Genomic DNA, 27,502 nt, shown 5'->3' with positions numbered 1-27,502 from the left:
GCGAAAAACTGGGTTGTGTGTAGCAAATTTGTTTTTTGCCTGAAAGGTTGGAGGTACGAACGAGAGGCAGCAGAGAGCAGCTAAGGAGTGGAGAAGTCAGTCCACTGAGGAGAGCAGGGGCAGTGGGGTTGGGAGAGAAGGAAGAAGGGAACAAGGGGTTCAATACCGAGGAAAGCATTTGGTGACATTTGGAAGGAGAGCAGAAGGAGAAAGTGAGGAGTAGGAGACACCCCTTTCTTCCTTCCCCTAAAGGGCTCTTCTTTTCTATGAAGCCAAGCATGACCCAGAACCTCTCTTCCCTACCTTCACCTCCTGAGTTCTAGGATTACAGGTGTATACCACTGTGAGGGCCAATCATCATTGCCACCTGGACTGCATCTAGAATCAACTGAATCCAAGCTGCCAGGCATGCCTGGGAAGAATTTTCTTGCTAAGATCATTTGAGATCCCAAGGCCCACCATTTTGGACTACACTTTATCACGGCAGCCCACCCACATAAAAGGACATGGAGTAAGGAAGCTTTTCCTTTTGGCCTGCTTGCCTCCACTCCCATTGGAGAGTTCATCTATTCTGTTCCTGAGACAGTCCTTTGCTGTACTAGAACTTACTTCCTTGGGATTCCAAAGTAGACTGAAGATCTGAAGCCAGAGAGTGCCAGGACTTCCCTGGGACTCTAGCCCTAGATTGGGATTGTGGAGACCATTCAGTCTTACGGACTGGACTGAACAACAATTGGATCCTTGGCCTTTCCATAAATTGGGAAATATTCACTGTTGAACTGTTGGGACTACAGTCTGTAAACCACTCTAATCCCATATTAAATATATTATAACCACATGTATTATCTATGATATATAGTGGTATATATATTATCATAGATAATACATATAATACACATATATGTATTATATATCTAGGATTATATACACAGTATATTATATATAACATTGTATATCATATATAAATACTGTGTATATAATCCTAGATATGTATAATTATTCTATTCACTTTAGAGAAAAGTGACTAATGCAACCACCATGTACAGTTTTTTGCGGTGCTGAGACTCAAACCCAGGACTTTGGGTATGTTTCACCAGCATTCCCCATCCTCAAGGTGAATATTTCTGAGTAAGAACATTTGGAGCACAGAAAAGTGGCTTGGAACTTGTTGGAAATCAGAAGAAAAGCTTCATTTTCTTCCTCCATAATCTCCTGGACCTCTGCAAGCTTAGTCTGCATTGTGAAGTGTGTAGTACAAACTAGCGATTTCATGTAAAACCCCTTTGTGAAGGGTTTTTAGAATAGACTCTGATACAGAAGACATGGGACAAGCAGCCACCTGTAAGACTCACTCTATTCTTGGAAAGTTACGACTAATTTAGAGTCTGATAGCTCCAATGATAGTTTTGCATTTTCCAGTGGTATCCAGTCCTACATGCGAAGAGAAATGTCACACTTCTGAGTTTTAATAAACTAGTCACCTACATGTATGAGGTGACTAGTCTTGACATTACTTGCAATATGAAAGCTTTCTTTTCTTTTTACAAAATAAAAGGAAATATGTTCTACCCTTCCAAATATTTCCCCCCTTCCCATATCTACTCTTCTACCAGGCTTTAGCCCAGTATAAAATGTCTCCATTTTCAGAGATTCAGCGTTTATGCAATTGGCTCTTTCACTTTCAACCTTGTATCATTTCAAGATCCTGTTTGACTCCGCACATGCAAGTGTGTCTATTTTGTACCCAGTGATCCCCACCGTGTATGACTCGCCTGAGAGTTATTTCCAGCTTCTCTGTTTTGTCTTGTATTTCTATTGTGGCTCTGATCACTAGCAATGTGATTAATACACTACTTACTGGGGCCTTTGTTCCCTTTGTTTTTCTGATAATGCTAATTAATCCAATGTTGGGAAAAATACTTTCATTCCAGCTCATACATGTCAGATTGCAGGTGCTTCCCTCCTCCCACACTTTGGGTTTAAATGGAACAGGAAAATAGCAGTGGATCAGTCAGTGATGTGGCTGCAGAAGGCTCCTATAGGGAGTACCCAAACCTGGCAAGGCGAGACGTGGCTCTGAAGGAAGAAAGTTTCCATTCACAAAAATGTTGTTGTTTTTTTTCTTGAAAGTTGCTTAATGATTGTGTGGGTGCAGGGGATATTAGTTAGGTTTGAATGCAAACAGACTATCAATTTTCCAGAACTTTCCAGAAGATGGTAAAGCTGGTTGTCTGAGATATGAGAGCCAGCCTAGTGGAAGGCAGGGCCGTTCCTTCTTTCCCCTTTCTATTGGAATGTCTCATTCTTCCTCAGCCGCAGGTAGGTGACTCCTTAGAGTTCAAGCTGAGAGACTGAGTTTCAAGCATGCTACTGGCTCTGTTCTCCTCTTGTCATTAACCCAGCTAGGCCTGTCAACAACCGGGCAAGAGACCAGCATGCAGGAAGGCTGATTCACCTGAAGTCACACTAAGAATACAGGGAAAGCACTTATCCCCCGCCCCCCACAGAGATATCGTACCTATCCTTTGCCAAAGCCCTTCCCCTACAGAAATTCCAGAGCTCCCATCATGTAGCCCACAGAGCCTGCCCTCTTTTCTGAGTTCTCAGAATGCAGGACTCATCCGAGCTGCCTTCCCAAAGCCTGGCTTGCCTTCTCTGCTCTTTTCCCGTCTCTTCAGCTATTGCCCTCTCTTTGAGTTGCGGCTGCTCATAAACGGCATGGCTTTCTCTCTTCCGCCTATGCATTTGCCTCCTCTGGGGAGCTGTCAAGATTTACAGCTTTCTGACCTTATTGTTTTTCCTTGGACTTCCAAAAAAATTGCCCTTGTGCTTCTGTCTGAATAAATTTCTATATTCTGTTGAGACTGAGAACCGGTAGAAGGGACCCAGTTTCCCTGGTATATTATAATGCACGCAGAAGGAGTTATTGGAATATTTTTGTCTACATAGAAACCATAGCTACCTGACAAAGTTTTTAGAGTTATAAAAAAAAATGTCCATTTTCACAAATATGATTAACCAGTTTGGTTCGTATATGTTAAATAGAAAGGAACCATTTTTGTTATAGTATACAACCCCACTCAATTTATATAAATATGATTAATAATTGCTTTCAGTAATCGGATCATCAACATTTTCACATATTATATATCAATAGAAGCCCCTCCCCCTTGACTTTTAACCATTTTATTTAAGGTCTTACTACATAGACAAGGTTGACCTCGAATATTTCACCTTCTTGCCTCACATACCATTATGGGCTCTTTAAATTTTGCATCTGTGATTTTCCAAGTCATTACACAGCCTCCCTTTTACTTAAAGCTGTCCTTAGGAGGGAGCAGGGACAGCCCTCCTCTTCCTCAGCATTTCTGAATTTACAGCGAGCACTCTGTGGTAAACTACAGTTCCATGAAGTGTTCTAGGTGTTTGCCTTCTTTCAATATAGTACTTACACATTATAAAACAGTTCTTTTGTATTTTATGTACATGAGTATTTTGCCCCTATTACATGCAAGCCAGGCATGTGCCTGCAGAGTTCAGAAGAGGCAGTTGGGGCCCCTAGAACTGGCGTTATAGCTGGATTTGCAGCACCCTGTGAATGCTGGGAATCGAATCCCAGGGCCTCTGGTAGAGCAACCAGTGTTCCTCACTGCTGAGCCATCTCTCCAGTCCCAATGCTTATTTTTAAGGGGTAATGTAAAAACTTTCCATTTAAAAATGAATTTTCTGAGATATAGAAATATGTTTGTACAATGCTGGCCAAACTTTCATAGAAGAAATCAATCTTGTTAGAAGCAAGAAGTGTCTTCTACAACAATGAGGATACTAAGAGAGAGATATATAGATCTACATGGAAAGTAGGAAAAGACAGGATCTCCTGAGTAAATTGGGAGCATAGGGACCTTGAGAGAGGATTGAGGGAGAGGGGAGAGGTAGGGAAGGGAACAGAGAAAAATGTAGGGCTCAACAAAAATTTTAAAAAGTGTCTTCTATGAAGCAGTGGCCTCTAAGACACGGAAACACAGCACCCACTGATGCTTTCGTGTGATATTTAATCAGGGACAAATTCCAGGTAGCCTCTATGAGCTTTCTGTAATTGAAAACAACTGTTTTTCCTCTGCCAGTTAGCGGGTTCTCAGGACACCTTCCTTCTCTTATGAAGTCTTCCCCATACACACTGAGCAAAATCCAGAGGTAGAGCTAACTTCCGGCAGAAGGAATTCACTCGGAAGGAAAGCACATTTGATTTTCAATGTTTCTGTGCACTCATACTTTTCATTAGAGTCGGACTGAAGTTGTGACTATATTGAATGTATTGCCTGGGATCTTTTCCTACCTCAAGGGTTTTGAGCATATAAAAGTGTGCAACTATTCACCTGATAGTCTTGTCCATAGAAATGCTTAGGAAGTTTTTATAACAAGAATGATGTTTAGAGCAAAAATTAAAATAAACAAGGTGCAAAATTCACACGCCCGACATATTTACAACTGTACAAAAGAAAAAAAAATGTCAGAAGACCGTATTGCCGCATATTAACTCTAATTGTGACGGGGGCAGTAATGAACACTAATTTTTTTCACCTTTTCCTCTGTTCACCAGATTTTATATATAATGAACAGATGCTATTTCATGATATTGGGAAGCTTTACTGAAGAGGAACAGCATGAGCCACATTTTTCAAGTCATGTTTAAAGTGTTCTTCCATCTACCGGGGCTCATTTAAGTCTGCGCCAGGGATCAGCTCGAGCGCCTTCGCAGGTGTCTGGGGGCCGGGCTGGAGATGAGGTGGCTGCTGTGTGGGAAGATGACAACGGATGATTAGAGGGGTCTGACAGCAGGAGGAGGGACTTTCGCACCCACTCTTCTAGTTAGGGCCTAGAGACTCCTATCATGGATTCTTTTTTTTCCTTTTTTAAGGCAGGGCCTCACAGAACCCAGGCTGACCTCCAACTTGCTAAGTTGCTAAGGATGAACTTGAACTTCTGGTCCTACTGCTTCCACCATCCAAGGGCTGGAGTCACGGGTGTGTGCCAGCACAGCTGACCTCTGCAGCCATGACCATTGCATCCAGGGCTTTGGGGCTGATGTCAGCCCTCCGCCGACCATGCGTATCTCAGCCACACTGCACTATAACACGTTGGTGATCATTTTTGGAGGCGGGCTACCAAGCCTTTCTCCATACCCCACCGACTGAAGACACGCTCCCTTTCCAAGCGGCAGTGAACGGTCATAACTAAACGTCTGTATCTATCTGTGCTTCTATTTTTCTGATAGTAATCATGAGAGAACATACGCTTCAGGGGCAACAGCTACTGACTGTGATTCTCAGAAACTTTGCTTTGCTTTCTTGTTATTATTATTATTAAACATAAAACTTACTTTATAAAGTAGCCCAGAGAAGAGGCTTCTTCAGTCAGGTATTCTCATCCCGGTGGTTTAGAAACAAACCCGTGGGTGCACCAGGATATGCACTTGTACCGATGGGCACATTGTCAGTGCATGGACAAGCAGGCATTTACATGCAATGCTATTAACTTAATCGTTCCATGCCTGGATTGACCTGGATCCATTGCCCACTGTATGTTTCACACTGCCTGGTGTGACAGGCATGTGGCAAAGGAGTCTGGGGACAAAGAGGGGACCACCTCACAGGAGCAAAAGGACCTTCTTCCATTTGGCTGTCAGCGTATTGTAAGTCATCACGTGCTTGTGTTCCGCTAACAGGAGTGTGGATTGCGTGGCCTAACCAGAACCAAAGTACCTCCCACAAAATGAGCTAGTGGCTCACAGAAGAGTCCCTTAGAGTGGCTGTCCATTAAAATTAGGGATGGTAAAGTGAAAACAAACGAACAAGGAGACACCATCCAAAACCACCCTTCCCAAGGAAAAGGTGCTGTTTGGCACATGAACTAGGAATAATCTGTTTGAGTTTGGACGTCACGAATAACAAGCTAAAGCAAGTGAATTGAGTTACAGACCTACAGGTGGGGTGGAGGTGGCACACACCTTTTATCCCAGCACTTGGGAGGGAAAGGCAGGTGGATTTCTGTGAGTTCGAGGTAAGCCTGGTCTACAGAGTGAGTTCCAGGACAGACAGAAACACTGTCTCAAAAAACTAAAAAGAAAATAGTAATAATTAGAGACAAACCTATGATAAACCCATATCAATATTGTCATATATTTGATCATATTGTGACCAAGAACTAAAATATTAATAGTCACATTTTAAAAGAAAAATCAGGTTAAAATGATAAATGAATATTACCACTTCTTTCATATACAGAGGCTCTTTTTTAGTATTCCTGGTTTTGAGCCCATTTCACAAGGCATGTAATAATAGTGCAGTAAAAAAGATGCAAGGCTGGAGAAACGACTCAGCAGTTAAGGAGATGTACTGCTCTAGCAGAGAACTGAGTTAATTCTCTGCACCCATGTCAAGGGGTTCACAATCACCTGTCACTCTAGCTCCCAAGAATCTAATGTCCTCTTCTGATAACTTGGGGCTCTTACACTTACATGCATGTGCATACACACACACACACACACACACACACACACACACACACACACATACACACACACCACATAGTTGGAAACAATAAGATGTACATTAATTAGCAAGTGGCTATCAGATTTTGGGAGTTCCTGGTCTGCGTTGTGGTGCCACTGGATAGCATGGGAAGAAAGCTTGCCAACAGCTGGTTCAAGGACCGGCTGAAAAGGTTTATGAGGTCCCGAGACAGCACTTGCTCTGGTGATATCAGACCACCTCACTGAGAGAGTTCCGCCAAGTGAGCTGAGGAGGGATCCAAGATGATGTTTAGCTTTACTGTGAGAGTCTTGCTGTTCAGCCCTGACTGACCTTGAACTGGGGATTCTCCCTACCATGACTTGCTGAGTGTTGATTGGCATCACTCGTGTACACTACTGTGCCTGGTTGTACTGGCTAGTCTTAGGTCAGCTTGACACACAGACTTCTTTGAAAGGAGACAGGTGGATCTCTGTGAGTTCGAGGACAGCCTGGTCTACAGAGTGAATTCCAGGACAGGCTCCAAAGCTACAGAGAAACTTTGTTCCGTAAAACAAAAAAAAAAAAATGAACAAACAAACAATAAAACCAGCAAAAAAGAAAAAAAAAGGAGAGGAGGAAAACTTAATGAAAAAAATGTTTCCAAAAGACACACTTGCTGGATGATGGTGACACACGCCTTTAATTTCAGCACTCCGGAAGCAGAGGAGGGTGTATCTCTGTGAGTTCAAGGCCAGGCTGGACTATAAGAGCTAGTTCCAGGACAGCTAGGACTATTACACAGAGAAATCCTGTCTTGAAAAAAACAAAACAAAACATAAAACAAAAACAAAAAAGGACATAGCTGTTAGGCATTTTCTTGATTACTGATGGGCAAGTAGCAGCCCAATGTGGGCTTGTGGTCTTGGGTTCTATAAGAAAGCAGGTTGAACAAACCAGGGGAACCAAGCCAGCAAGCAGCACCCCTCCATGGCCTCTACATCAGCTCCTGCCTCCTGATTCCTATCCTGTCTGAGTTCCCGTCCCGACTCCTTGGATGATGAACAAGATGATATAGAAGTGTAAGCCAAATGAACCATTTCCTCCCCAGTTTGCCTTTTGGTCATTTTGCTTCATCACAGGAATAGAAACCCTACCTAATAATACTGGTTGAGGTCAGTTCTGTAACTCGCTTCAGTTTATAGTAAGCCTTTATACAGAGAGCCAACTTGGTGGCATATTTGCCACCCCCGAGAGCACTAGAGGAGCCTAGGAGAGCAGGAGAAGCCAGCAGCAGCTAGTCAGCCTCCGTGTTAGCCAGTCTCTTATTGGCTCATAACAACTTACACGCAGAACAACATCCTGCTCATTCTCAGTGTTCATAACATAGTAACATTTGGTGGGTAACATCAACTATGAGTCTAATGTTGTTTCTGTAAATCGAAGAAGCGTCTCATTCGTAGAAAATTGAATATTGCTGATGAAAAGCTTATGTATAAATACAGATAATTTTTTTTTTAGAATAAACTAAGGATAATATTTACTGACCCTGTATCTTCTCTGGTGTAATGAAAATGTGGTTATATAACTAAGCAATACTATTTATGTTTTTATCTCATTGGTTGATTAGTTTTGATACAGGGTTAGAGAATTGAGATGAGTCCACCATTTGTCACAAACCTCTCCCTGCCCTGATGGAGGGCCCTTCATTTCCACGCCCTGTAACACTGAGGAGTCCAAAATCTGCGTTTCCACCAAGTTCTTGCAACAATAACGGCTTTGAATCTTGCGTTTGACAGTCATTCAGATTTGCAACCTGCTGAAGTCAGCAGTCTTGTTCTCTTCCCTCCCCCTCCTCTTTCCCCGAACATAATACACTCAAAAGGAATTAATATGCAAACAGACAAAAAAGTCAAAGCTGCCTAGGAAACAACATTTACCCTGACTCTTACTCTGGAGGAATCGGGTTATGAACCAATAGGAGTGAGGCTATAGGAAGTGGTACAGGCCTCTTCCAGCTCCTGTCCCTGCCCTCTTCTCTGCTGGAATGTTAGAGAACTGTTCGGTCATATATACTCATTCAAATTCCACAGGCATTCCACTGCGCATCCAGAAGAGACCCTCTGTTTATTTGGGGCTGTAGGGAATCCAGCTTCATTTGATCGTTAAAATCATTAGAAGTGATATTTAAAACAAAGGACTTGGACTAGAACAAAGCCGTGGTTGAGAGATTTGTAAGGTTGGTGAGGCGCGGGTTCACACCAAAATTTTCCATATTCCTACACCCTGCACAGGAAGGCCCAACTGCAGACTGAGCCTGTCAGCCACTCTCCCAGATCTGATTCTGAGTCTTGTGATGACACGTGTCACTTGGGCTTATCGTTTCCCTAGGAGCCCTCAGAAGAAACCCCACTTTGTTTGTAGAGATGGACGGTTAATCTGACAGAAGTAGATTCAAGTTTTGGCAAAGATTTGTGGTAAGATAGAATGAAAAGCTGCCAAAATGGTATTAGAAGAAAAAGGTGTGACCTCCCCAAGTCAGGTGCTGCACACTTAACTTGGTTTCAACAAGCCAGGGGAAACCAAGGAGCTCTCACTGTGTTCTGCCTTCGTGTTTCCTTGCCTTGGGGGCTGTATACTATTACCAAATGAGTTTCTAACTGCTTCTGCACAGGGCTTTACAACTTAATATGAAACGACCTCTGAAAAACACTTTACTTCAAAATGACCCCAGACAGATATTCCCCCACTCAGCAGCTACTCTTCTGGGTCCCTGTTGTCTCATCTATGACTCTGTGCATAGCTCTCCAGTTTTGCACCCACCCTGGGGATTAGGGCACACCCCTGGTTTGGGTTCCCAACGTCTGTGAGGCAAGTTGGGATGTAGCACTGTTGAGCCAAAGGCTAAGCTGAGACTCAGAACACCATGTAACATCCTGGTGTCTGAGCCCAGAGGCCAACAAAGAGACACTTCACGTGATCTATGACAGGGCTTGGTGACACTCTCATGTCTCCTTATAAAGGAGGTCCAGGGAGATTGTAATATCACACAAGCCATTGTAGAGATAGAGGCTAGGTTCAACCAAGCTAGCCTGTAAGTTTCTACCATTTACCCTTCATGGCTGCTTTGTGAATACCTGAAAAATCACGCTGGTGCAAAGAATATAAAGTACAGCTTCTTCTCCTCGTGTCTTCACCCACGGGTGTGCTGAGGGCACATCCTGCAGCTCTGTCACTCCTGATGTCACCCTGAAACACCAAAGAGAGCTCTCCACATGGGAATTCTTTACAGAATTTACTCTGACCACAGAGCAGGCATGGGGAAGGATTTCCAATGCCACCCGCCTGGAAAGAGAAAGGGTGACCATGTTAGAGCCTAATCCACCAAGGAGAGTTGGTTTACTCAAGGCAGTGACTTCTGTTTGCCAGAAACATAGTTAGAGCCACAAGAAATTACTTATAAGGCTTTTTTTTTTAAAGGAAGCAACACTGAGGAGTTGAACCTCAGCATGCTAAGAGCTCTGGCCTAATGTGGGGTTCCCCTCTGTATGCTGTGAATATCATTGATTAATAAAGGAACTGCTTTGGGCCTACAGCAGAGCTATAGGGAAACAGAGCTATGATGGGGAAAACTAAGTGGAATTCTGGGAGAAAGAAGGGCGGAGTCAAGGAGAAGCCGTGGAGCGGCCACCAGAGACAGATGTGCTGAAACTTTGCGGGTAGGCACGACCTTGTGGTGAAGCACAGATTAATGGAGATGGGTTAAATTAAGATGTAATAGTTAGCCAATAAGAAGCTAGAGCTAACAGGGCCAAACAGTGATTTAAATAATAGTTTCTGTGTGATTATTTCGGGGCTAAGTGGCTGGGAAGCAACAAGTGGCCTCCTCCTACTCTGTCCAGTGCCCACCAGTGACTGAGCCGTTCAAATTGCCTGTTTGCACAATGCTATACTGACTCCTCCTTGTAGAGGAGGCCATGAGGCTGGGGGACAGCACCATTTACTTGAGACCGTTAGCCTGGAGAGTAAGGTCATGGCACCAAGGGACAATGTCATCTACCTGAGGTCCTGAGCCCAGTCACTGAGCCAGCTTAGGCTTCTTGTTGGATGCGTTTCTTCACAACGATGGTGGCGGAGGGAAACGAGGGTGCTCCTGCTGCTCACTCCTCCCTTCTCTCCATCCCCCCTTCTCAACCCTTTCTCCCTTTGGCCGCAGGACAAGCATGAGTTAAATGGTATGGCCTCGATCCCAAGCCTTTCTCTTTCTATTCCTACCTAGATACCAAGTCACCTCATAGTTCCCCCACTCTGGCCCTTCCTCTCCTCCATGCTTAGCCTTGTGGTCTTGGTTCTGGGCCCATCCGAGCAACCCTCTGCTGCCCCTGTTAAACCTGTTCTTTAGGCCCCTTCTCCCCACCCCCCAGCACAACCCCCGAGGCAGCACAGGATGAAGTGGGACTGAGAAGAAGCTCAGACAAGGCTCTGACCATGTAAGAGAGCACAGCCTGGCCTAGGAGTACCTACCTTGAGGTTACTGAAGGAAATTTGATAATTCAAGTGGCTTATAAACTTAAATAGAAATAGTGACTTTTAGGTTTCACTGAAAAAACTGTGCATTTTCCTCTACATTTAGTGAAACAAATACTCACAGCATTTGTGACTTGGCCACAGCAGGTATTTTCCATGTCCTTAAGCAGCTGTTGTTGATATTTGAAAATCACCCTTTCTTCAAACTTCCACGGCTTCTACCATCTCTTATCATTTAGTTGATGAACAAAGAAGCACCTATATTATCGTGCAAACATTTGTTTTAGAATATTTAGCAATGAAATTTAATATAAAATACATTTTCTGTAAACATAAAAGATAAATATAAAACTCTTTAGTTTTTTTTAAAAAACTGTATTCAAAATATTTCTCTGAGTCGGGCTCAGAGGCACTGTTAACAGCCCACGGGATCCATACATGGAGCGGTGGCTATATCTAATCCAATCTCATCTTTTGGTACCCAGTGTTCTCAGGATGCTTCCAGGTACCCACAGAGATTTGGAATGTGCCCTCATCAAGAGAGCAAGGGCTTAACCCTTCCTCCAGACCAAGCCATTGTCCATCAATCACCAACGGTGACAGGCTTGCGCAGGAACCATTGCCCTGTGTAAAGAGTAAGCGTCTATGAAGTGGTGTGGGGTCAAACCACAGCTCTATGGCTGACCAATGGTTTGTTTGAATATGTCCCTTAGGATCACTGAACCCTCTCATCTGACATCATACTTCCTTCACTTAGTTATTTGTTTATTTGTTTATTTTTTTATATTGTGATCATGTTTTTCCCTCTCCCTACTTCCTTGCTCCAGGGTACTCTCCACCTCTCCATTCACCCAACTTTGTGTTCTTTTTCTCTCTCTTTAAAACAACCAAACAAAAAATAAACCAAAGCAACATCAAAGAAAACAAGAGACACACACACAAAGAAAGACACAAATAAATAAATAAATAAGAAAGGAAGAAAGAAAAAAGATGAAAATAAACAAGCAATAAGCAGGTAAGACAAAAATATCCTGTTATCCTTAACTGGCCATGGTGTGGAATAAATGAGAGATTGTGTGAAGACCCTTCTAAACCAAAGTTGAGAGAAAAGATGTCCACCAGACCCCTCCCTGCTCCATATGTGTCTCTGTCTGCTTTCCCCTCCTCCCAGAGTGGAGCTATTTCCACTGTGATGTTTCCTTGACTCACGTGTGCCTCATCCAGTGCCCGAGAGAACCATCTGTGAAAAGAGGCGAAACTTGCTTTCATCCCGTCAATCTTCCCACATTCTTCACTGTCTACCCCGTGGCTTCCCAGATCCTCTCTTCTCTGAGGGAAGCACCACCGACTAAAGTCATGTTGCATAAATAAAGCCTGTTGTGTTGCCTAAATACACTAAAACCTTATTTTAAAAAAGTTCAAGATGTTGGAGACAATTTCTGCCCTAGAGGAAAGCGAGAGGTAAAACCCAAAGTCAGGGAAAGTACAGAAGTGTTGTCCAAACACTGCACTTGAGCTCTGAGAAAAGCTCAGGCGGAGTCTGTGCAGGGCTCTGGGGAGAGTGCAGACAGTGAACTCCCTGCGCTGGGCAAGAGCGAAACAACACAGTCTATTCCTGGAAGAGGCGAGCAGAAAAAAGCGGTCAGGGGATGCTTTAGATAATGCCAAGGAAGCCTAAGGGGCAGGAGGAAGACCTGAGAATGGTATAAGACGATCTCACAGCTGGCTCCTCCTCCACAACTCCCGCCGGCTCCCCCACCCCACCAACAGCACACTTTATTGGAGACCTAGTGTGTGCTTATCAGAGAGTTGGGCATTAGATAAATTTGACCACCACAGAGCAGCCACAGAATAGACAGCTGAGGCGGGAACTGGAGAGCGGTGTTTCTAACTTACGAACAAAGTGTGGTTTCTCAAAACTCGCAAATGTCAGTCTTTGTGGAGGGGTCTATGCAAGCCAAGTTTCTATGCCACCTAGAGAGGGGCAGGGGCTGAACCAGCACACGTTTTAGTCCAAGTGACACACCAGTGCACGGGTGGAGGTTAGGGTCACCGTAGCTGAAGCCAGCCATCGTTCACCATCTGCAGCTGTGGTAGACAGAACTAGGTTTCTACAAAGAAGGAAAGGCTGTTTCTAAGAGATTTGCTTATCTCTGTGTGTGTGTGTGTTCTTATGTACCCACAAAGGGCAAAACTGGTTGTCTGAATCCTATCACTTTTCATCCGTTCCTATGAGAAGGCTCTCTCCCTGAACCTGAGGCTCATGTTTTCTGGGCTGGTCTAGAACCCAGGAAGTTCCAGAGACCCTCTTGTCTCTAGACCTGCCTCAGAAACAGGCAAACATAAGAGAGGGGAGGTGGGATCTGAACTCTGGTCCTCAGGACTGCACAGCTGAGCCATCTTTCCAGCCTGGAATGGATCTATCCATGGATTTGTGTTTATTATTTTTTGTTTTGGTCTATACCTAACCATTTTGCAGTCAAATTTTTTATCCTTCAGTTCCAAGTATGCACCAGACATTTCTTCTCACCATCTCATTTGACGTGATCAAAGAGTCCACATGAGTGGGTTTTGTAGAGACATAGCAGGTTAGTGACTTGAAAAGAAGACAAAACGAATCGGATCTTGCTGGTTTTGTCCTTCAAACACTAAATCCTTACATCCCTGACTTTCATGTTCCATTGCTCCTTCTGTGCTTCCTGCATTGGGGACGATGCCCATGGGTCTTTGTCACAGTCAGAGATTGTGTTCTGCAAGGGAAGGAGAGAACCCTTATCAAGGCTGAGCTGGCAAGAGTTATATGAACCTAATGTTTTAGAATGGATTTTTTTTAGATTGAAAAAGCACTAATAAGACTGTGATTTGGCTATTACTTCAGGTGAATGGTTAGAATAGCATTTTCCCGACAAAATTGAGTCCCTACTGGCAGAAGGTGGAGAGCTCTCCAGAAATTGGCATACCTCCACTTCTGTGTTTGAAGAATGTTCTAAAAACTCCAAAAGGCCACTTATCGTTGGGGATTTGTTCACAGATCTACGTCGCTACTCTTGGTTATTTATTGCAACATGGTTTTTAGCACTCAGTTTCAGAGACTCTCTAGGGCAGTCACACCAGTTCAACACCTGTTCATTCACACGTTCAGATCCTGAAGTGAAGCTGTGGAAAAGAACCACTTGGAAACCACAGACCGGGCAACTCGGCTCTGAGTCACGAATATGCCTGCATAAGGGTGTCTCTGTAAGCACAGGACTGTGTGTGTGTGTGTGTGTGTGTGTGTGTGTGTGTGCACACGTTCGTGTGTTAGTGAATGTTTCAGAGACACATTTGGGCATGCGCACACATACTCTCACGCACGCTGCATTCTTGGGCACATGGCTTCGAGAATGCCTCCTCAGACTCCTCTGATTCATACATTAGACAAGTCTCACTCAGTTATGTGTCTCCTAGACAAGCGCATGGTCTCAAAGGAACCCCGGATGTAGACTGTGAAGGAGGAAGACGTCAGTGAACCCTGAGATGCTAAAAATGCCCAGCCAAGAGGCAGCCATCAGTGGGAGGGGTTACAGGATGGGAAATACCAGTTCTCACACCCTCAAATATGACAAGGTCACTTCCTTAGCTACAGAATGGCTTCTACTAGAGTGCTGTCTACTAAGCTAGGTGTGATCTCTCGCTCCCAAGCCTCTTTCTGAGCGGGAAAACAGATGTTCCCGGACTTGTTCAAGTATACTCAGCAGCAGGGCAGAGGAAGAATCCAAAGTCTTTGCGTTTGATCCTCCAGGCTCCTTCACTGCCTCCCAGGCTCTTAGGAAAGCCAAGGCTCCCTCTATGCGAGAGTATGGGTTCAGCCGGTTGCTTGGGGAAGCCATGGTGACAGAAGAGAAATGGTCTCATTGTATCCGTGGTCGTCGGGGCTTGCTTTCCCCTGATTATTCAGTCTGGGTTTCCAGCCCGTGAGATGGTACCAACCATATTCAGGGCAGGTTTCCCCACCTCAGTAAACACAGTTTGGGTATTTCCTTGCAGGCACGCCCAGATGCCTTGCTGAGTCTAGATCCTATTCAGTTTACAATCCCTATTAACCACCACTCCAAGGTTCTAGGCTGGGACTGTTCTTTCTTTTGCTATGCCCTCCACAGGACAGACCCTATATCCATGGACAGCTGTAACCCAAACACCAGGCGCCAAGAGGTGAGGTGGGGTGTGAAGGAGGGGGTGGGGATTCAGACTGGGGATTGGGTGAGCTAGGAAGGGCCACACAGGCGTGGGCAGAGCAGCCTTTGCTGCAAACAGATGAGGTAGGTAGCAGTCATACTCTGTCTTAGAATCCCATCCCCGTTTCTCTGGTCCCAGTGGATAAAGAGTCAGAGGAAATGTGAGGCCCTCCTATGGCTCCATGCTAAGATGGAGGGGCAGCTGTGTTCAGCCACAGGTTGCCTCCCGTGTTACTGCTCACCCATCTGGCTCTCCATGTGTGCTTTGGGATAGAGCGTCCAGTGTTGAACATACAGATGTCGTACACACAGAATGTATGTTTACTATACACATAGTATACTTTATAGTTATACAGGAAAGAAATGGAATATATGTGTAAGAAAATGTTCTTTCAATAAACTTTCAGTGTTTAGAATTGGTTTCAGGTGTATAATCCATTATTTCTGGTACTAAAGTCAGATGCAAGATCGTTTTTGTTATAATATTTGTGTGCCTTTACATGATTTCTACTGGGCATGTGTCATTTTTAATTGTTCCTTTTTAAAGGTATTTTTTAATAGAGAAATGTGTTATAGCTTTCATACCACTTAGTCATTGTTTGGTACACGAGACTTCAAGAAATTTAAGACTTAATAATCAGTGGGATAGTCTATGTTGCAAGGTGAGAGTGTTTATGTGTTTGGTTGAAGATACCCAATCAGTCGGGGCAGGGCCCGTTGGCTCACTCAGCAATGACTGGACACCAGGGCCAGAGAGAAGCCATAGCTTGTCTCCCTTTTTCTTCTTATTCTCTAAGAAAGGTATTAAGGTAGGCATTTCTTTATCTCTCTACTTACTGATACGCCACAGTGTTCTTGTGGAGGTCAGAGGACAACTGTGTTACGTGGTTGCTCCTTCTACCACGTGGTTCCTAGAGATTTATCTCAGGTTGTCAGGCTTGGCAACAGCATCTTTACCACTGGTATTAAAAAGAATATTCTAGAATACTTTCAGATTTACAGAGGAATCGTGACGACCACAGGGACAGTTTCAGCCACCCTCTACCAGTTTGCGCATTACCAGCCTCTTCCGTTCACGTGGTCCAGTTGCAATCGGCAAGCTGTCTTCATTTGGTGCAAGTCGCCACAGACTGCATAGCACCTCTTTTCTTTCTGAGGAGCCATCTAGCATCCTATGGTACAGCGACTGGCCTTCTTGCCTGAGGTAGTTTCCCAGGTAGTCTTGAGATGGTCACATTTTTCAAGTAAACTAAACTTAGTTTTTTTTGTAGCATGGCCTTCAATACAGATCTGAGTTGGCCATATTTCCATCATAACTAGAATGTATTGGGTGAGGGAAATCACAGATGTAGCGTGAACATCTCTTCCCTGAATCAGTCTTGACAATAGGAAAAGGCCCTTAGCACACAAAGGCACCAGTAGCTTCCAGGTTGCCCCTCTCTCCTTCTCTGGGTTGTCAGCAATCAATAAAGAATTTACCAATGAAATATATTTGCCGCCCCCTTTGTTCCTGCACTTGAGGAAAGTTAGGAATGAGAAAAGTAAGTGTGGCAGCCAAGTGGACATGGGCTTCATCGGTAATAGTGGTGACAAATGGGGCCTCTATGCTCAGGTTTGTTCCTCTGAGTCCTCTGGTCTTCTGTGCCTTCCAGCACGGTGCTGGCCTCTGGGCAAGGATCTCTGCTGTCTCTCGTCTGGTTGAGTTTGCTCATGAGGGCTGGAGAGTGAGACAGGGTGTGCATTCCTTATCTCTACCTGTTATCAGCACTTGGGCTGATTCTGTCTCCCAAATAAAGGCTTTGGAAGTGAGTACTCCTCTTGACAGTGACCAGGAACTGGCACTCTCTAGGACAGAAACCACACCGAACAGCTTTCTATGTTCTTCTTTATTTAACTGTACAAAATTACTCATTTTGAGTCGGTCTCTTTCTCATCTAGATTTAATCTACATAAGGACTAGGGTTTGATTTCCAGTGCTGTGAAGATCAATAAATAAGCAAAAATAAAAATGGAAACCTTTTATTAGAGCATAGCTGTGTGCTGTGGCTGCAGCCGCAGGATCCAACTAACTGAGCTTCAGTTCTGCCTCTGATTGTTGGTTGTCTATGGGTGACCTTAGTCAGGTTGCTCAGCTTGTCTTTGTCTGCACATTTTTATTTGCTAAGGGCTGTTCTGATAATTAATTACACTAGTCCAGGTAGAGCCTTTCAAGTTGCGCTGAACACAGAAAAGAATCAAATAGCAACTATTGCCCGTGTGCTAGCCTATCAGACCAGAGTTCAGCAAATGCGCCCCGTGGTCACAGTCAGACAGTTTACAATCTTATTCCTTTATGCAGTTAATGTGCTTGTCTGCAGTAGGTGTTACTAATAAAGAAGAATAAGATTTAGCCAAAGGTCAATAAGGAAAATTAAGTGCTTGATTTTTTTTTGGTGTGTGTTTTCATAATTGCCAAAAATTTGAGCGTCTCATATACAGAAAAAGAATTCACTGAGCTAAATTTCCCGAAGATACTTGGGTAAGTCCAGAGGGTAGGAAAGAAAAGAGAGTGCCAATTTGTCAGTGGCTGTAGTCCCCAGAAAGGAACAGCTCCAATGTATTTTTTTACAGGACAACACACCCAGAAATTATTTTTCCCTTCTAATATTTCCAATCAAATGCAATGTTTTGCATTACCCAACAATACATTTGTTTTAACTTCTAAGTGGCAGTGGTCTCCTGAGACCTAAATCAATAGGCACACGCATGTCTACCCATGTAGTTTTTAAACTGCTGAACAGTCAGATGAAGTCGGCTGGAACTGCTGTGTAACCCCATGAACTGATGAAGTAAACATTTGCCCTGCTGGGAGGTGGAAGGCTTCCAGGACTCCAAGCATACACCTGCAGAAACCAGTGACTCACCACTGAGTCACTGCAAATGCAAGCAAGGAGAAGCCAGCCTGGATGGGAGGATGCGCTTGCCTGCCGGTTTGCTCTAGCTCGCCCAGAAGAATGACGGCAAGGACACTTCCAAAGAGCTCACCCGTCATAAGGTGGATTACAGCACTCATGTGGCGGCTGATTTCCTGATAGGATCCACCAACAGGACATTGCATGTTTTATGGGCTGGGGCTGATTAGACTATAAGACTTAAAATATGTAGCTAAAGTGGTTGAAAAATGGGCTTTGGGAGTTCAGATCAAAGCATTACAGGGGGTGATTAGATAAATAAAAAGTTTAAGCCTAACTGAGCAAATAATTGCATATCCCCTGAAACCCTGTTCACAGGATTGATCAAATGTGACTCACCCAGGTGCAGGTGTCTTTCTAAGAATATTCCTTTTAATTTAAAATGTACATCAAAAGGAAAGACCTGGGTACTGACCAGCACATAGTTCTGTTTGTGTAAGAAAAGCCTCTTTAAAATACTGACAAAATATATATATATCCCTCATTATTGAAAGAGGCAAGTTTCTCCCCTTTTCTTTCCCCTCAGTCTACAGTGAAGGTGTTTTTTTTCTTCTTACAGGCATACTAATAGAACTGACTCAAGAAAATTCTAGAATATATCTGCAGCTTTATCCTGTCTATTCTTTTTTCTTTTAAAGCCAGACTCAAGATGATGTTAAAAGCATGTTCTGTTACTTTTCTAAAGGAAAGTATGTCACTAAAGGAGACCCATCTTTGTGTCTAACTTTAAAAAAAAAAGAAGCACCTGCCAAGTCTGTGTGTGCACTAGCAAATGCCAGACACAAGCGCAGTCCTCCCAGCATGCTCTGAGTCAGTTTCCTGTTTAGCTGGTTTAACCGAGGAAACTGAGGCACACCTACAGATAAACATATCCTAAAGTTCCAGGCTGGGAAATGTTAGAGCCTTGCCCTTGCGAAGCCTGAGGCTGGGTTTTTCCACCATGAGTATTTCTGGGGTTGTTTTTAGGAGGAGGTATTGAGATGTTATCCAACTGGTTGGCTGCTTATGGCAATCCTCTTGAGTGGTCGGAAAATTGACATGTGCCAGCCACCTTGCCAGGCTCTTGGAGACTCGCTCACCATCTGATGAACTTTAGCATCTATCGGGGCTCTGCAACACCTAGGTTTCACTCATTGCTAAGGACCAGGCCTGGTATTTCCTCCAGGCAGGTTTACAGGATCCTTTCCCACTTTGGGCATGGGAGAACAGACCAGGAGTTCACACCCCATGGGAGAGAGGGTAAGCACAAGCATAGAGTTGCTGAGCTCCAGATCTGTGATTTGGTTACTAACAGGCCAGATGGTGCCCTGGCAAAGCGTTTTGGTGGCTGAAGTTTTCAGGAAGCTTTTGTCCACACCACAGAACTGTTGTTTTCTCCAGAAGCAACTTTTATCCTGTAACAAACTTCCTTCCTCTGCACTGGTCAGATATCGGAGAGAAACAGGAAGTTCTGATACCCACAGCCTCTTCGCAACAGCACAAGCTCCCAAGTTGCCCAGGAGCCAAGTTTCACAACTCTGCCCACAGTGTTTTCACACCTTCATTCACTTCCCACCTAGAATCAGTACTCTTTGACCTCTGTTGACTCAAACGTTTCTGCAGTGGGGTGTGGCTTTGTATTTCATCACCTTTTCAGAGAGCGAGGGCGAGAAACAGGTTAGCACAGACCGAAAGCCAGTCGGACAAGCCTGGCCCGAATCCCAGCTGTGTGTCTTGGAGAAGGCTTTGCTGTTTTCTGGGCTTCTTTCCTTTCTGAGTCCAGTCTCAGTCTGCGCTGCTGTCGTGAGGTATCACAGACCAAGTGACGTGACGGCAGAGAATGAACAGCCCAGATACTGCGAGTTTAAGATGAAGGTGCTGGCCAAAATCCTGAAGAGGCTAGCTTCTTTGTCTTGCAAGCAGCCATTGCTATATCCTCATATGTAGGTGGGCCTGGGGGGGGGGGGAGGAAAAAGAGAAGAGAGGAGAGAGAAAGAGAGAGGGGAAGGGAGAGAGATAGAAAAATAGACAGACAGACAGACAGACAGGTTAGAAACACACAGAGGTAGAGAGAGAGACAGAGATAGAGATGAGAAAGAGATCTTCAGATAAGGGCACTAATTTCATCAGGAACACAACCCCACGTCATCGCATCCCAGTAACGTTCAAGGGTCTGCTCCCCTAAGTTTCAAAGTTCAAACTTCAACATATGAATTGTGGGGGAAACATGTTCAGTCTCTAACAGGAACTGACAAAAGCAGCTGACAAGAACTCACACAGACTGGATTTCACTATTGCCACAGCAACAGCAAGACAGAAGGCACAGGTCTAAACATGCTAAGGGTACATATGTGCTCGGTGTGATCTTTATAGAAGGAAAAACACCTGTTGTGACAGACCCCAGATTATTGTTCCCAAGGGGCACAATGGAGCAAAGACCAAATTGCTTCCTTTGAGTCTCACATAACCCTAGGAAAATCTCCCCCTCCTCCTGAGCGTTGGACCACTTGCATGGAATGCAAATTGGCACAAACCTTGGCTTCCGAGTTGCTAGGTGGGCATTTGTGTAGTAGAATGTAGATGTTGAATTTGGGCAAATGGCACATCCCTCCTCAATTACCCTTTCTCCTGTGTATACTACGGGTTTGTTGACTCCTTTAAAAACATTCCTGGCTTTCTTGTATCAAAGCATCACTGTTTTAAACCTTATATGTTCGGTGTGGCGAAGGCAGAGGCCTCTATACCCGCCACTGGGATGAACAGAGCAGCAGCGTTACCAGTGACAACAGTGAATCATGTATCTTCTATCTCGCATGTGGTACCCCACAGCTGCAGCCGGCTAGCGGAGGTATCATTAGAGCAAGCCCAAACATTTGTAGAGCTCGCTCACTATAAGTACACAAGCTAGGTTCATTCATTGCTCTTAGAACAGTGGTTCTCAGCGTGTGGGTTGTGACCTCTCCTGGAGAGTTGTCCAATGACCTTTCCAGAGGGGTATCCCAAGACCATCGAAAAAACGCAGATATTTAGATTACAGTTCCTGACAGTAGCAAAATCACAGTTATTTAAGCAGCAATGAGAGTAATTTTACAACCGGGCCTCACTGCAACAGGTATTGAAGCGTCAGAGCAAGAGAAGGTTGACAGCCACTGTCCTTGAACAAGCCACCAAACCCAACAGCGTGTGAAGGCGAGGCTCTGCGCTCTAATACATCATCCATAGAATGACCAGAGCGTAACAAACAGCTGCAATACAAGCAAGGCATAGCTTCACAAGGAAGCAGGGCCACAGTGAGAACAGCACAGATCTTCTCAGGAATCAGCTGGTCGAGGGTCCTGCCAGGTCCACAGGCAATGCACACTGAAGGAGAGGGGGGAACACAGCGTCTTCCCCGAGAGCAGTTCTGCCCCATTTCCCACATAAGGTCAACGCAGAGTCTCAAGGGCTTGTTTCCTTCTCCCTGAAGCACTTGCCCACATTTCTTTATTTTCTCAAGCATGCAGGTTCAAATACAAGTTTTAGGGCGGATACACAGGCCCTTTTTTTCTAAATTTAGGTTTAACCCTCAATGAATATTAGTGGTAGGATTGAGCCCCTGACTGTCGAGGCCAGGTAGAGCTGCTGCCTCAGGATCAGTAGGGATTTTGTTCTGTTTATCTCAGATGGCAGAGGGGCTCTGACAGTAGGGTACTATCCACCTATCCAGGAATGTGTCTTGGCTTTGTGGAGCATCTATCAGAAAAAAAAAAAAGCTGCCTTATTCTGCACAAAGGGAAAGTGAGATGCCCAGAAAGATTTCTGACATATAGTAAGATACTTCCATATCAAAACACAATGAACAACAGTCTTACCAAGTTTAACCCAAAGGTTTGTCCTGAGCACTCAAAGCCCGTGAAACCATCCACGAAGTTCTAAAGTAAAAACGTTTGCATGTGGTATATGTGTATCATGTACAAGAACCTGTGCTTTTACAATGAAGGTGCCTGCCGTGTTACTTGGCCATGACAGGGTAGGACCACAGAATTTCCAATGATGTCTCTTAGACGCACAGCCACAGCTAAAAATTAACAATGTGTGCCTTGAAATCCCCCTTGGCGTGCCAGCTAGCACTGGGTACCACTCTGCTGAGCACTGGCCCCACCCTGGTTGAGCAAGGTGAGTTGACTCACAGGCGTCACTGCAGCTCACTGGTCCCCCGTTCCCAAAGAGCAGGTTCTCAGCCTCCTCCCCGCCCCCCGAGATCCTGAGAGCAGTCTCTAAACCTTCATCTCAAATGTAGATGCACAGGTGCTCCTGAGCACGGCTGCAGGGAGGGCTGAAGACCTCACTTAAGACTCTTTCCTAAGGAGCTGAAGTTGGATGTCAGTTGGCAGAGTGGCTGGAGGGTTGGTCCCTAGCACCCGTAAGCTGAGTCTGGTGCTGGACGCCTATAATCTCAGCACTTGGGAGATGGAGTAGGAAGATGAGGAGTTTAAGGTTAGCCTGGATTATGAAACCCCATCTCTCCCCAAAACTAATTAATTGAAACTTGCTTTGTTAGGGTCAAGCAGAGACTACAAATCTAGGAGCGAGGGGGCCTCGAATTCCGGAAGGTTAGTGGTGTTTCCTTCCCACGTGAACTCAAAACACAACTTAAATGTTTTCAAAACACGAATGTGAGGTCTTCTAAGTTAGAACCGTTCTTCCTTTGCCTTTTGCTTGTGTCTGCTTTCCATTTGTGTTGTGCTCTTATTGCTGCTTTTCACGTTGATGTGTCTCATGCTTGTGTTTTTTTCAACAGGCCATCACTAATACAGATGGAAGCACCGTTCCTTGTGCATCTCCTACAATGGAGGCTGCCAGCCTAAGAGAGGCCTCCTGGTCCAAACAGAGGGCACCGGGGAGTGGGCGGCATTTCAGTCACACGGCACGGCTCTGAGCTCGCGTGGAATGCTCTGTTAGGGACTACTCAAAGGAGAAATCATTGATGGGGAGCATGCACGGGAGGCTAGTGTGGAGAGGAGAGCTGGGTGGCTATACAGTATGCCAACACAAGGCCGCGGAACCACGGATAGCAGAAAGGATAGAAGCAAAACCTGACAAACGTCACCACCATCACCACCAAAAAACACACGAGGACAAACAAGAAGTCAGGAGGATAGGAAATCAAGCAGATGTGGGGGGAATAGCAACAAGAGAAGATTTCCCAAGTTGAAGTAGTGGCCAGCATACTGCATGGAGTTCCATACAGGAATGGAAAGGGAAGTCTATACAAGAAAGAGAACAACCGGGAACGAGGCAGGCTGGGGAGAACACAGCTTTCCAACTTACCCATACTGCTAACAGGACACCGCCCATTTTCACTGTGCCCTCTCAGTCACCATCTGCCTTGCCCCAAACATCAAAGGAAGAGTTGACTATTTACTTATTGATGCCTCACTTGTTTCCCAAATGCATTTAAGGCAGCGGAGCACAAGAGACAAGTCAGATTTCACTGTTAAAAATTCATCACGGGGAGAATTTTCCGTATCTCTAGCCAGACAGTGCCGGGCCACTAGAATGTGGTGTTGGTGTCGCCAGAGATGGTTACACTTGGCTGTTTCTTTCTGTTACATCCCAGAGAAAAGGATCTCATGCCCCCAGCTCTGTGCTGGCTCCTTTTAAATATTTCAGGGCAGGTATCAGGAGCCATATATTTTCAGATGGACGGTCAGCCCGCGTGCAGGAGGGTCACAGTGATGACAGCCGTCTCAAGGATGCCTGCCGTGTGATCTGCCACCACTTTGTAGCCACTCCAGAAGGGATTTCTTCCTGAACGTCTACAGACCATAAAAGAGGAGGTTGAGGACCGGAAAGGGGTTAGGACACTGTCTGAAGTCTAAGTGCTGACCCGTGGCAGGTTTCCAACTCAGGCTCCTGGCTGACTTTCCCGTCAGTGTGTTTTCTTTCAGGTGGCTCACGCTCAAAGTAGGGAGGATCTGGCAAAAAACAGAAAGTAGTTGAGATATTCCTCTGCTGCCTGGGGTTAAGTTCAGTACCCACGGCCACAGTGGAGAGAGGGCTGTCTGAGCAAAAATGTGTCTCCTCCTAAGCTCTGAAGCATACCTTGGCAGCCAATCGTCCCCAAGTCTTGCATTCACACTCTGTCTAGACACACCACTTTGGCCATGCCTGAAAGATTTTTTTCTTATTGGGGACCACACTTTGGGCTGCATTTGTGTTTGTCTCCGGCAGGTCACTGCCGGTGACCCTTTAGGAGAAAGGCGAACACACCATTTCCAAACACAGCTGTGATGACTGCCCTCTACCACCACCGCTGTCTTCTATCTAGGACTTCAGATGTTTAGGGTTGACAGATGCTCTCAGGAGTTGGTCAGGGATCTGGCAGCAGGCGTTTCTCCAGAAACTTCTGTTTCTAAGACTTGCACTAGGGGAGCCCTGAGGTGTCACCGCTATGTTGGGACAGACCCCCAGGACTTTTGAGAACTGTCCTGTGCCTTCATGAGTTGGTATGGTCTTTGAATTTCATCAGTGGTTCCTTTAAAGCTAGCAGCTGAGCAATGGTTCTCCAACTGTTTTGGGGCAAATGGAAGAGGGACTTTCACCTCGTCCCTGGTGTCTGGTTTGCACCTCCTGCTGAATGTCTCTCAAGATCATCTTGTCAACACAGTGTTCCCAACAAAAGGCTCATTCCTGCTCTTACCCAGGGCCAGTGTCATCTCAGAGCCTGCTCCCTATGGCTTGTGGGCTTGGAACAAGCATAGTCTTTTCAAAACCAGTTCACCAAGGCCAGGGTCACAGGTGGGCATCCTGAGAGCCCAGAGATGGGCAGGGGAGTGCCAGGAGACAGGCACACATATACCATCTTAAGGAATAATGCCGATGGAGATGTGCTGACTGCATCCTTTTCTTTTTTTATTGGTTGGTTGACAGACTTTTTACTTTTACATTATTTATGAAGACCTGGTGCAGGTTGGCCTCAAAGCTGAAGTGTGGATGAGGGTAACTTCTCATCCACTTCCACTGTTTCGTTGCTGGGGTTCAGACTTGTGCTATCACACACCATTTAGGCAGCGATGGACATGTGTTTATGGGGACATGTGGCTAAGTGTTTACGCAGTGATGGATAGGGATTGAATCCACTGGGGAAAAATATCCACAGTTAAAATTTTGGTATCTGTCCTTCCCATCTCTTAAAAAGCATCCTTTCTGTGAAAATAAAGCAGGTCACAGTGACTACTTCACCAGGTTCCTTCCACTTCACAGACTAGTCGGAGCATCTTTGCAAGTTTGATTTCAGTATCATTTTTTCTGCTTTTATAGTATTCATTGTGTACAATTATTTATTTTATGGAAAATATTCTTTACAAACCAAATTTTAAAGCTCCATGAACTCATTAATAGGAAAGAAAGTCAGACAACAGAGAAGAAAGTAAAGAAAAATTGATAACCAATCCTACAATAAAAGATAGGATTTCTACCTCAAAAGGTAGTTCTTTTTAAGTGTATGTGTCAATTGACAGATCACAAATTTAGATCTGTATGAAAACACCAGTTCTTTCCACAGCCTCCAGGAGACAGTGTAACCTTTCCACAGCTTTTACGAATTAGCTGAAGAGAAGTGTGTGGTTTCCTTGCTGTCTTTGGTGCTTGGTGGCTGAGGATCCCAGCACTGTGGTCTCGTATCTGTATTTCTCCATGTACACTGCTTTTTGCCTTCCCTTTCTCACTTTTCAGTGGGGTTGCAAGGCCCTTTGTTCAAAGTTCCTACCAAATCGCATTAAACATTTTCCTTAGTCTGCCCAGCGAGTTACAATCATGTTCCCTTACTTTCTAACTCTTTTTTTTTTAAACTTTTTTTTCTTTTAACAGAATACTTCCAAGGCTAGGTTAGGGACTGTCCACATACAGCCACTAAGATTAGCATGGTTGCAAGACATTTAAGAAGTCTATAAGCTTCACTCAGTTCTCATTAGAATCTTTTCCCTTGATTTTACCCTTCTCCTCCAATGGCCAGTGCAGTTTACCAGAGGCGTTTCTGTCAGGCTGCCTTCCTTGGCTTTCAGTTGGTGACCATTTGAGTAGTTGCTTAGTTTTTATGAGCTTTACATACAGAGTCATTTTTATTACACTTATTTCTTTAGTTTGTGTGTGGATTTGTGGGTGTACACTATGGCGCTCATAGGGAAGCCAGAGGACAGACAGCCTGGGAGTCCTCTTTCCCCTATCATGTGTATTTAGGTATTTATACTTAATGGTAAGTGCCTTAACCTGAAGGGCCACCTTGCAGCCCTGCCTTGACTCTCTTTGAAGATTACTGGTCAAGCATTCTGCAAAGTGTCAGTTGGTTTGTTTCTTTTTCTAATGTTCCCAATTTTTTCTTTCTTTGATCAGTTCTTAAGAAACAAGACCTTAAATTCAATCAACCCTCATAGAAGGGGGGACGCTAATGTCCACCTGTAAGATGGAGGAGTACCAAAGCCTTTGTGCAGACATTAACTAGTGAGTATTTGGGGTGGGCACATCTCAGTTATGCAGACATTGCTTTCTTCACTGAGTGCCTTGCACCAATCACTTTGGATCGGGCCTGGAGCAATTGCTACTATGGCCATTAAAGGGCGTCCCTCTACTTCCACCATTATTAGTGGGACTCTCTGAAAGCACATTTAGCCTCTCTCCCTGGAGATGGTTGGCATCAGTAGCAGCATGCAGAGTCTTGTGCCTTTTCTGCCGAGCCCTTCGTGTGTTAGCTTCCCTGCAATGGCAAGACGACTATGTGGTGTCGAACCGCAATAAAACTGGTGACTTAAGATGGCATGCTTGTCTCGTCTAATTCTTCCAGCTGCAAGACCTGAAATGGGCTCACTCTGCCAACCTCGTGCCAGCGGCTCACCTGTGGAGGCTCTGGACATGTTCCTCCATCCGCCTTGTCCAGCTTCCACAGGCCACTCTATCCTTTCGCTCCCGATCTTCATCTTCCAACTCTGAAATTAACAATGCCCGCCCCGTACTGTTCTCGGCTCCTTATCTTCCCTTCCTTCATTTCCAGAGACCCTGTAGATTGCCTTGCTGTCGTCTCACTCCCAAGACCAGCTGACCAGCAGCCTCGTGAGTTTCAGGGGTTGAGATGTCATAGTTATCCTCAGGGAACACAGAATTATAAACTTATGCATCCATGAGAGAAGAGAGGAGCAGAGGCCTGGGACCCTCTTTATTTTAGGGACCAAATGAATATATTCTTAAGATATTACTCATAGAAAAGTACAACCAACCTTGATCCAAAATTCAGGCTGAAGCATCATCATCCAGTCACACAAAAGATTTCTTGAATAAATAAAGAAAT

This window comes from Microtus pennsylvanicus, chromosome 16 (assembly GCF_037038515.1).
Source record: "Microtus pennsylvanicus isolate mMicPen1 chromosome 16, mMicPen1.hap1, whole genome shotgun sequence".
Taxonomy (NCBI): domain Eukaryota; kingdom Metazoa; phylum Chordata; class Mammalia; order Rodentia; family Cricetidae; genus Microtus; species Microtus pennsylvanicus.
This window is presented reverse-complemented; position numbering follows the sequence as displayed.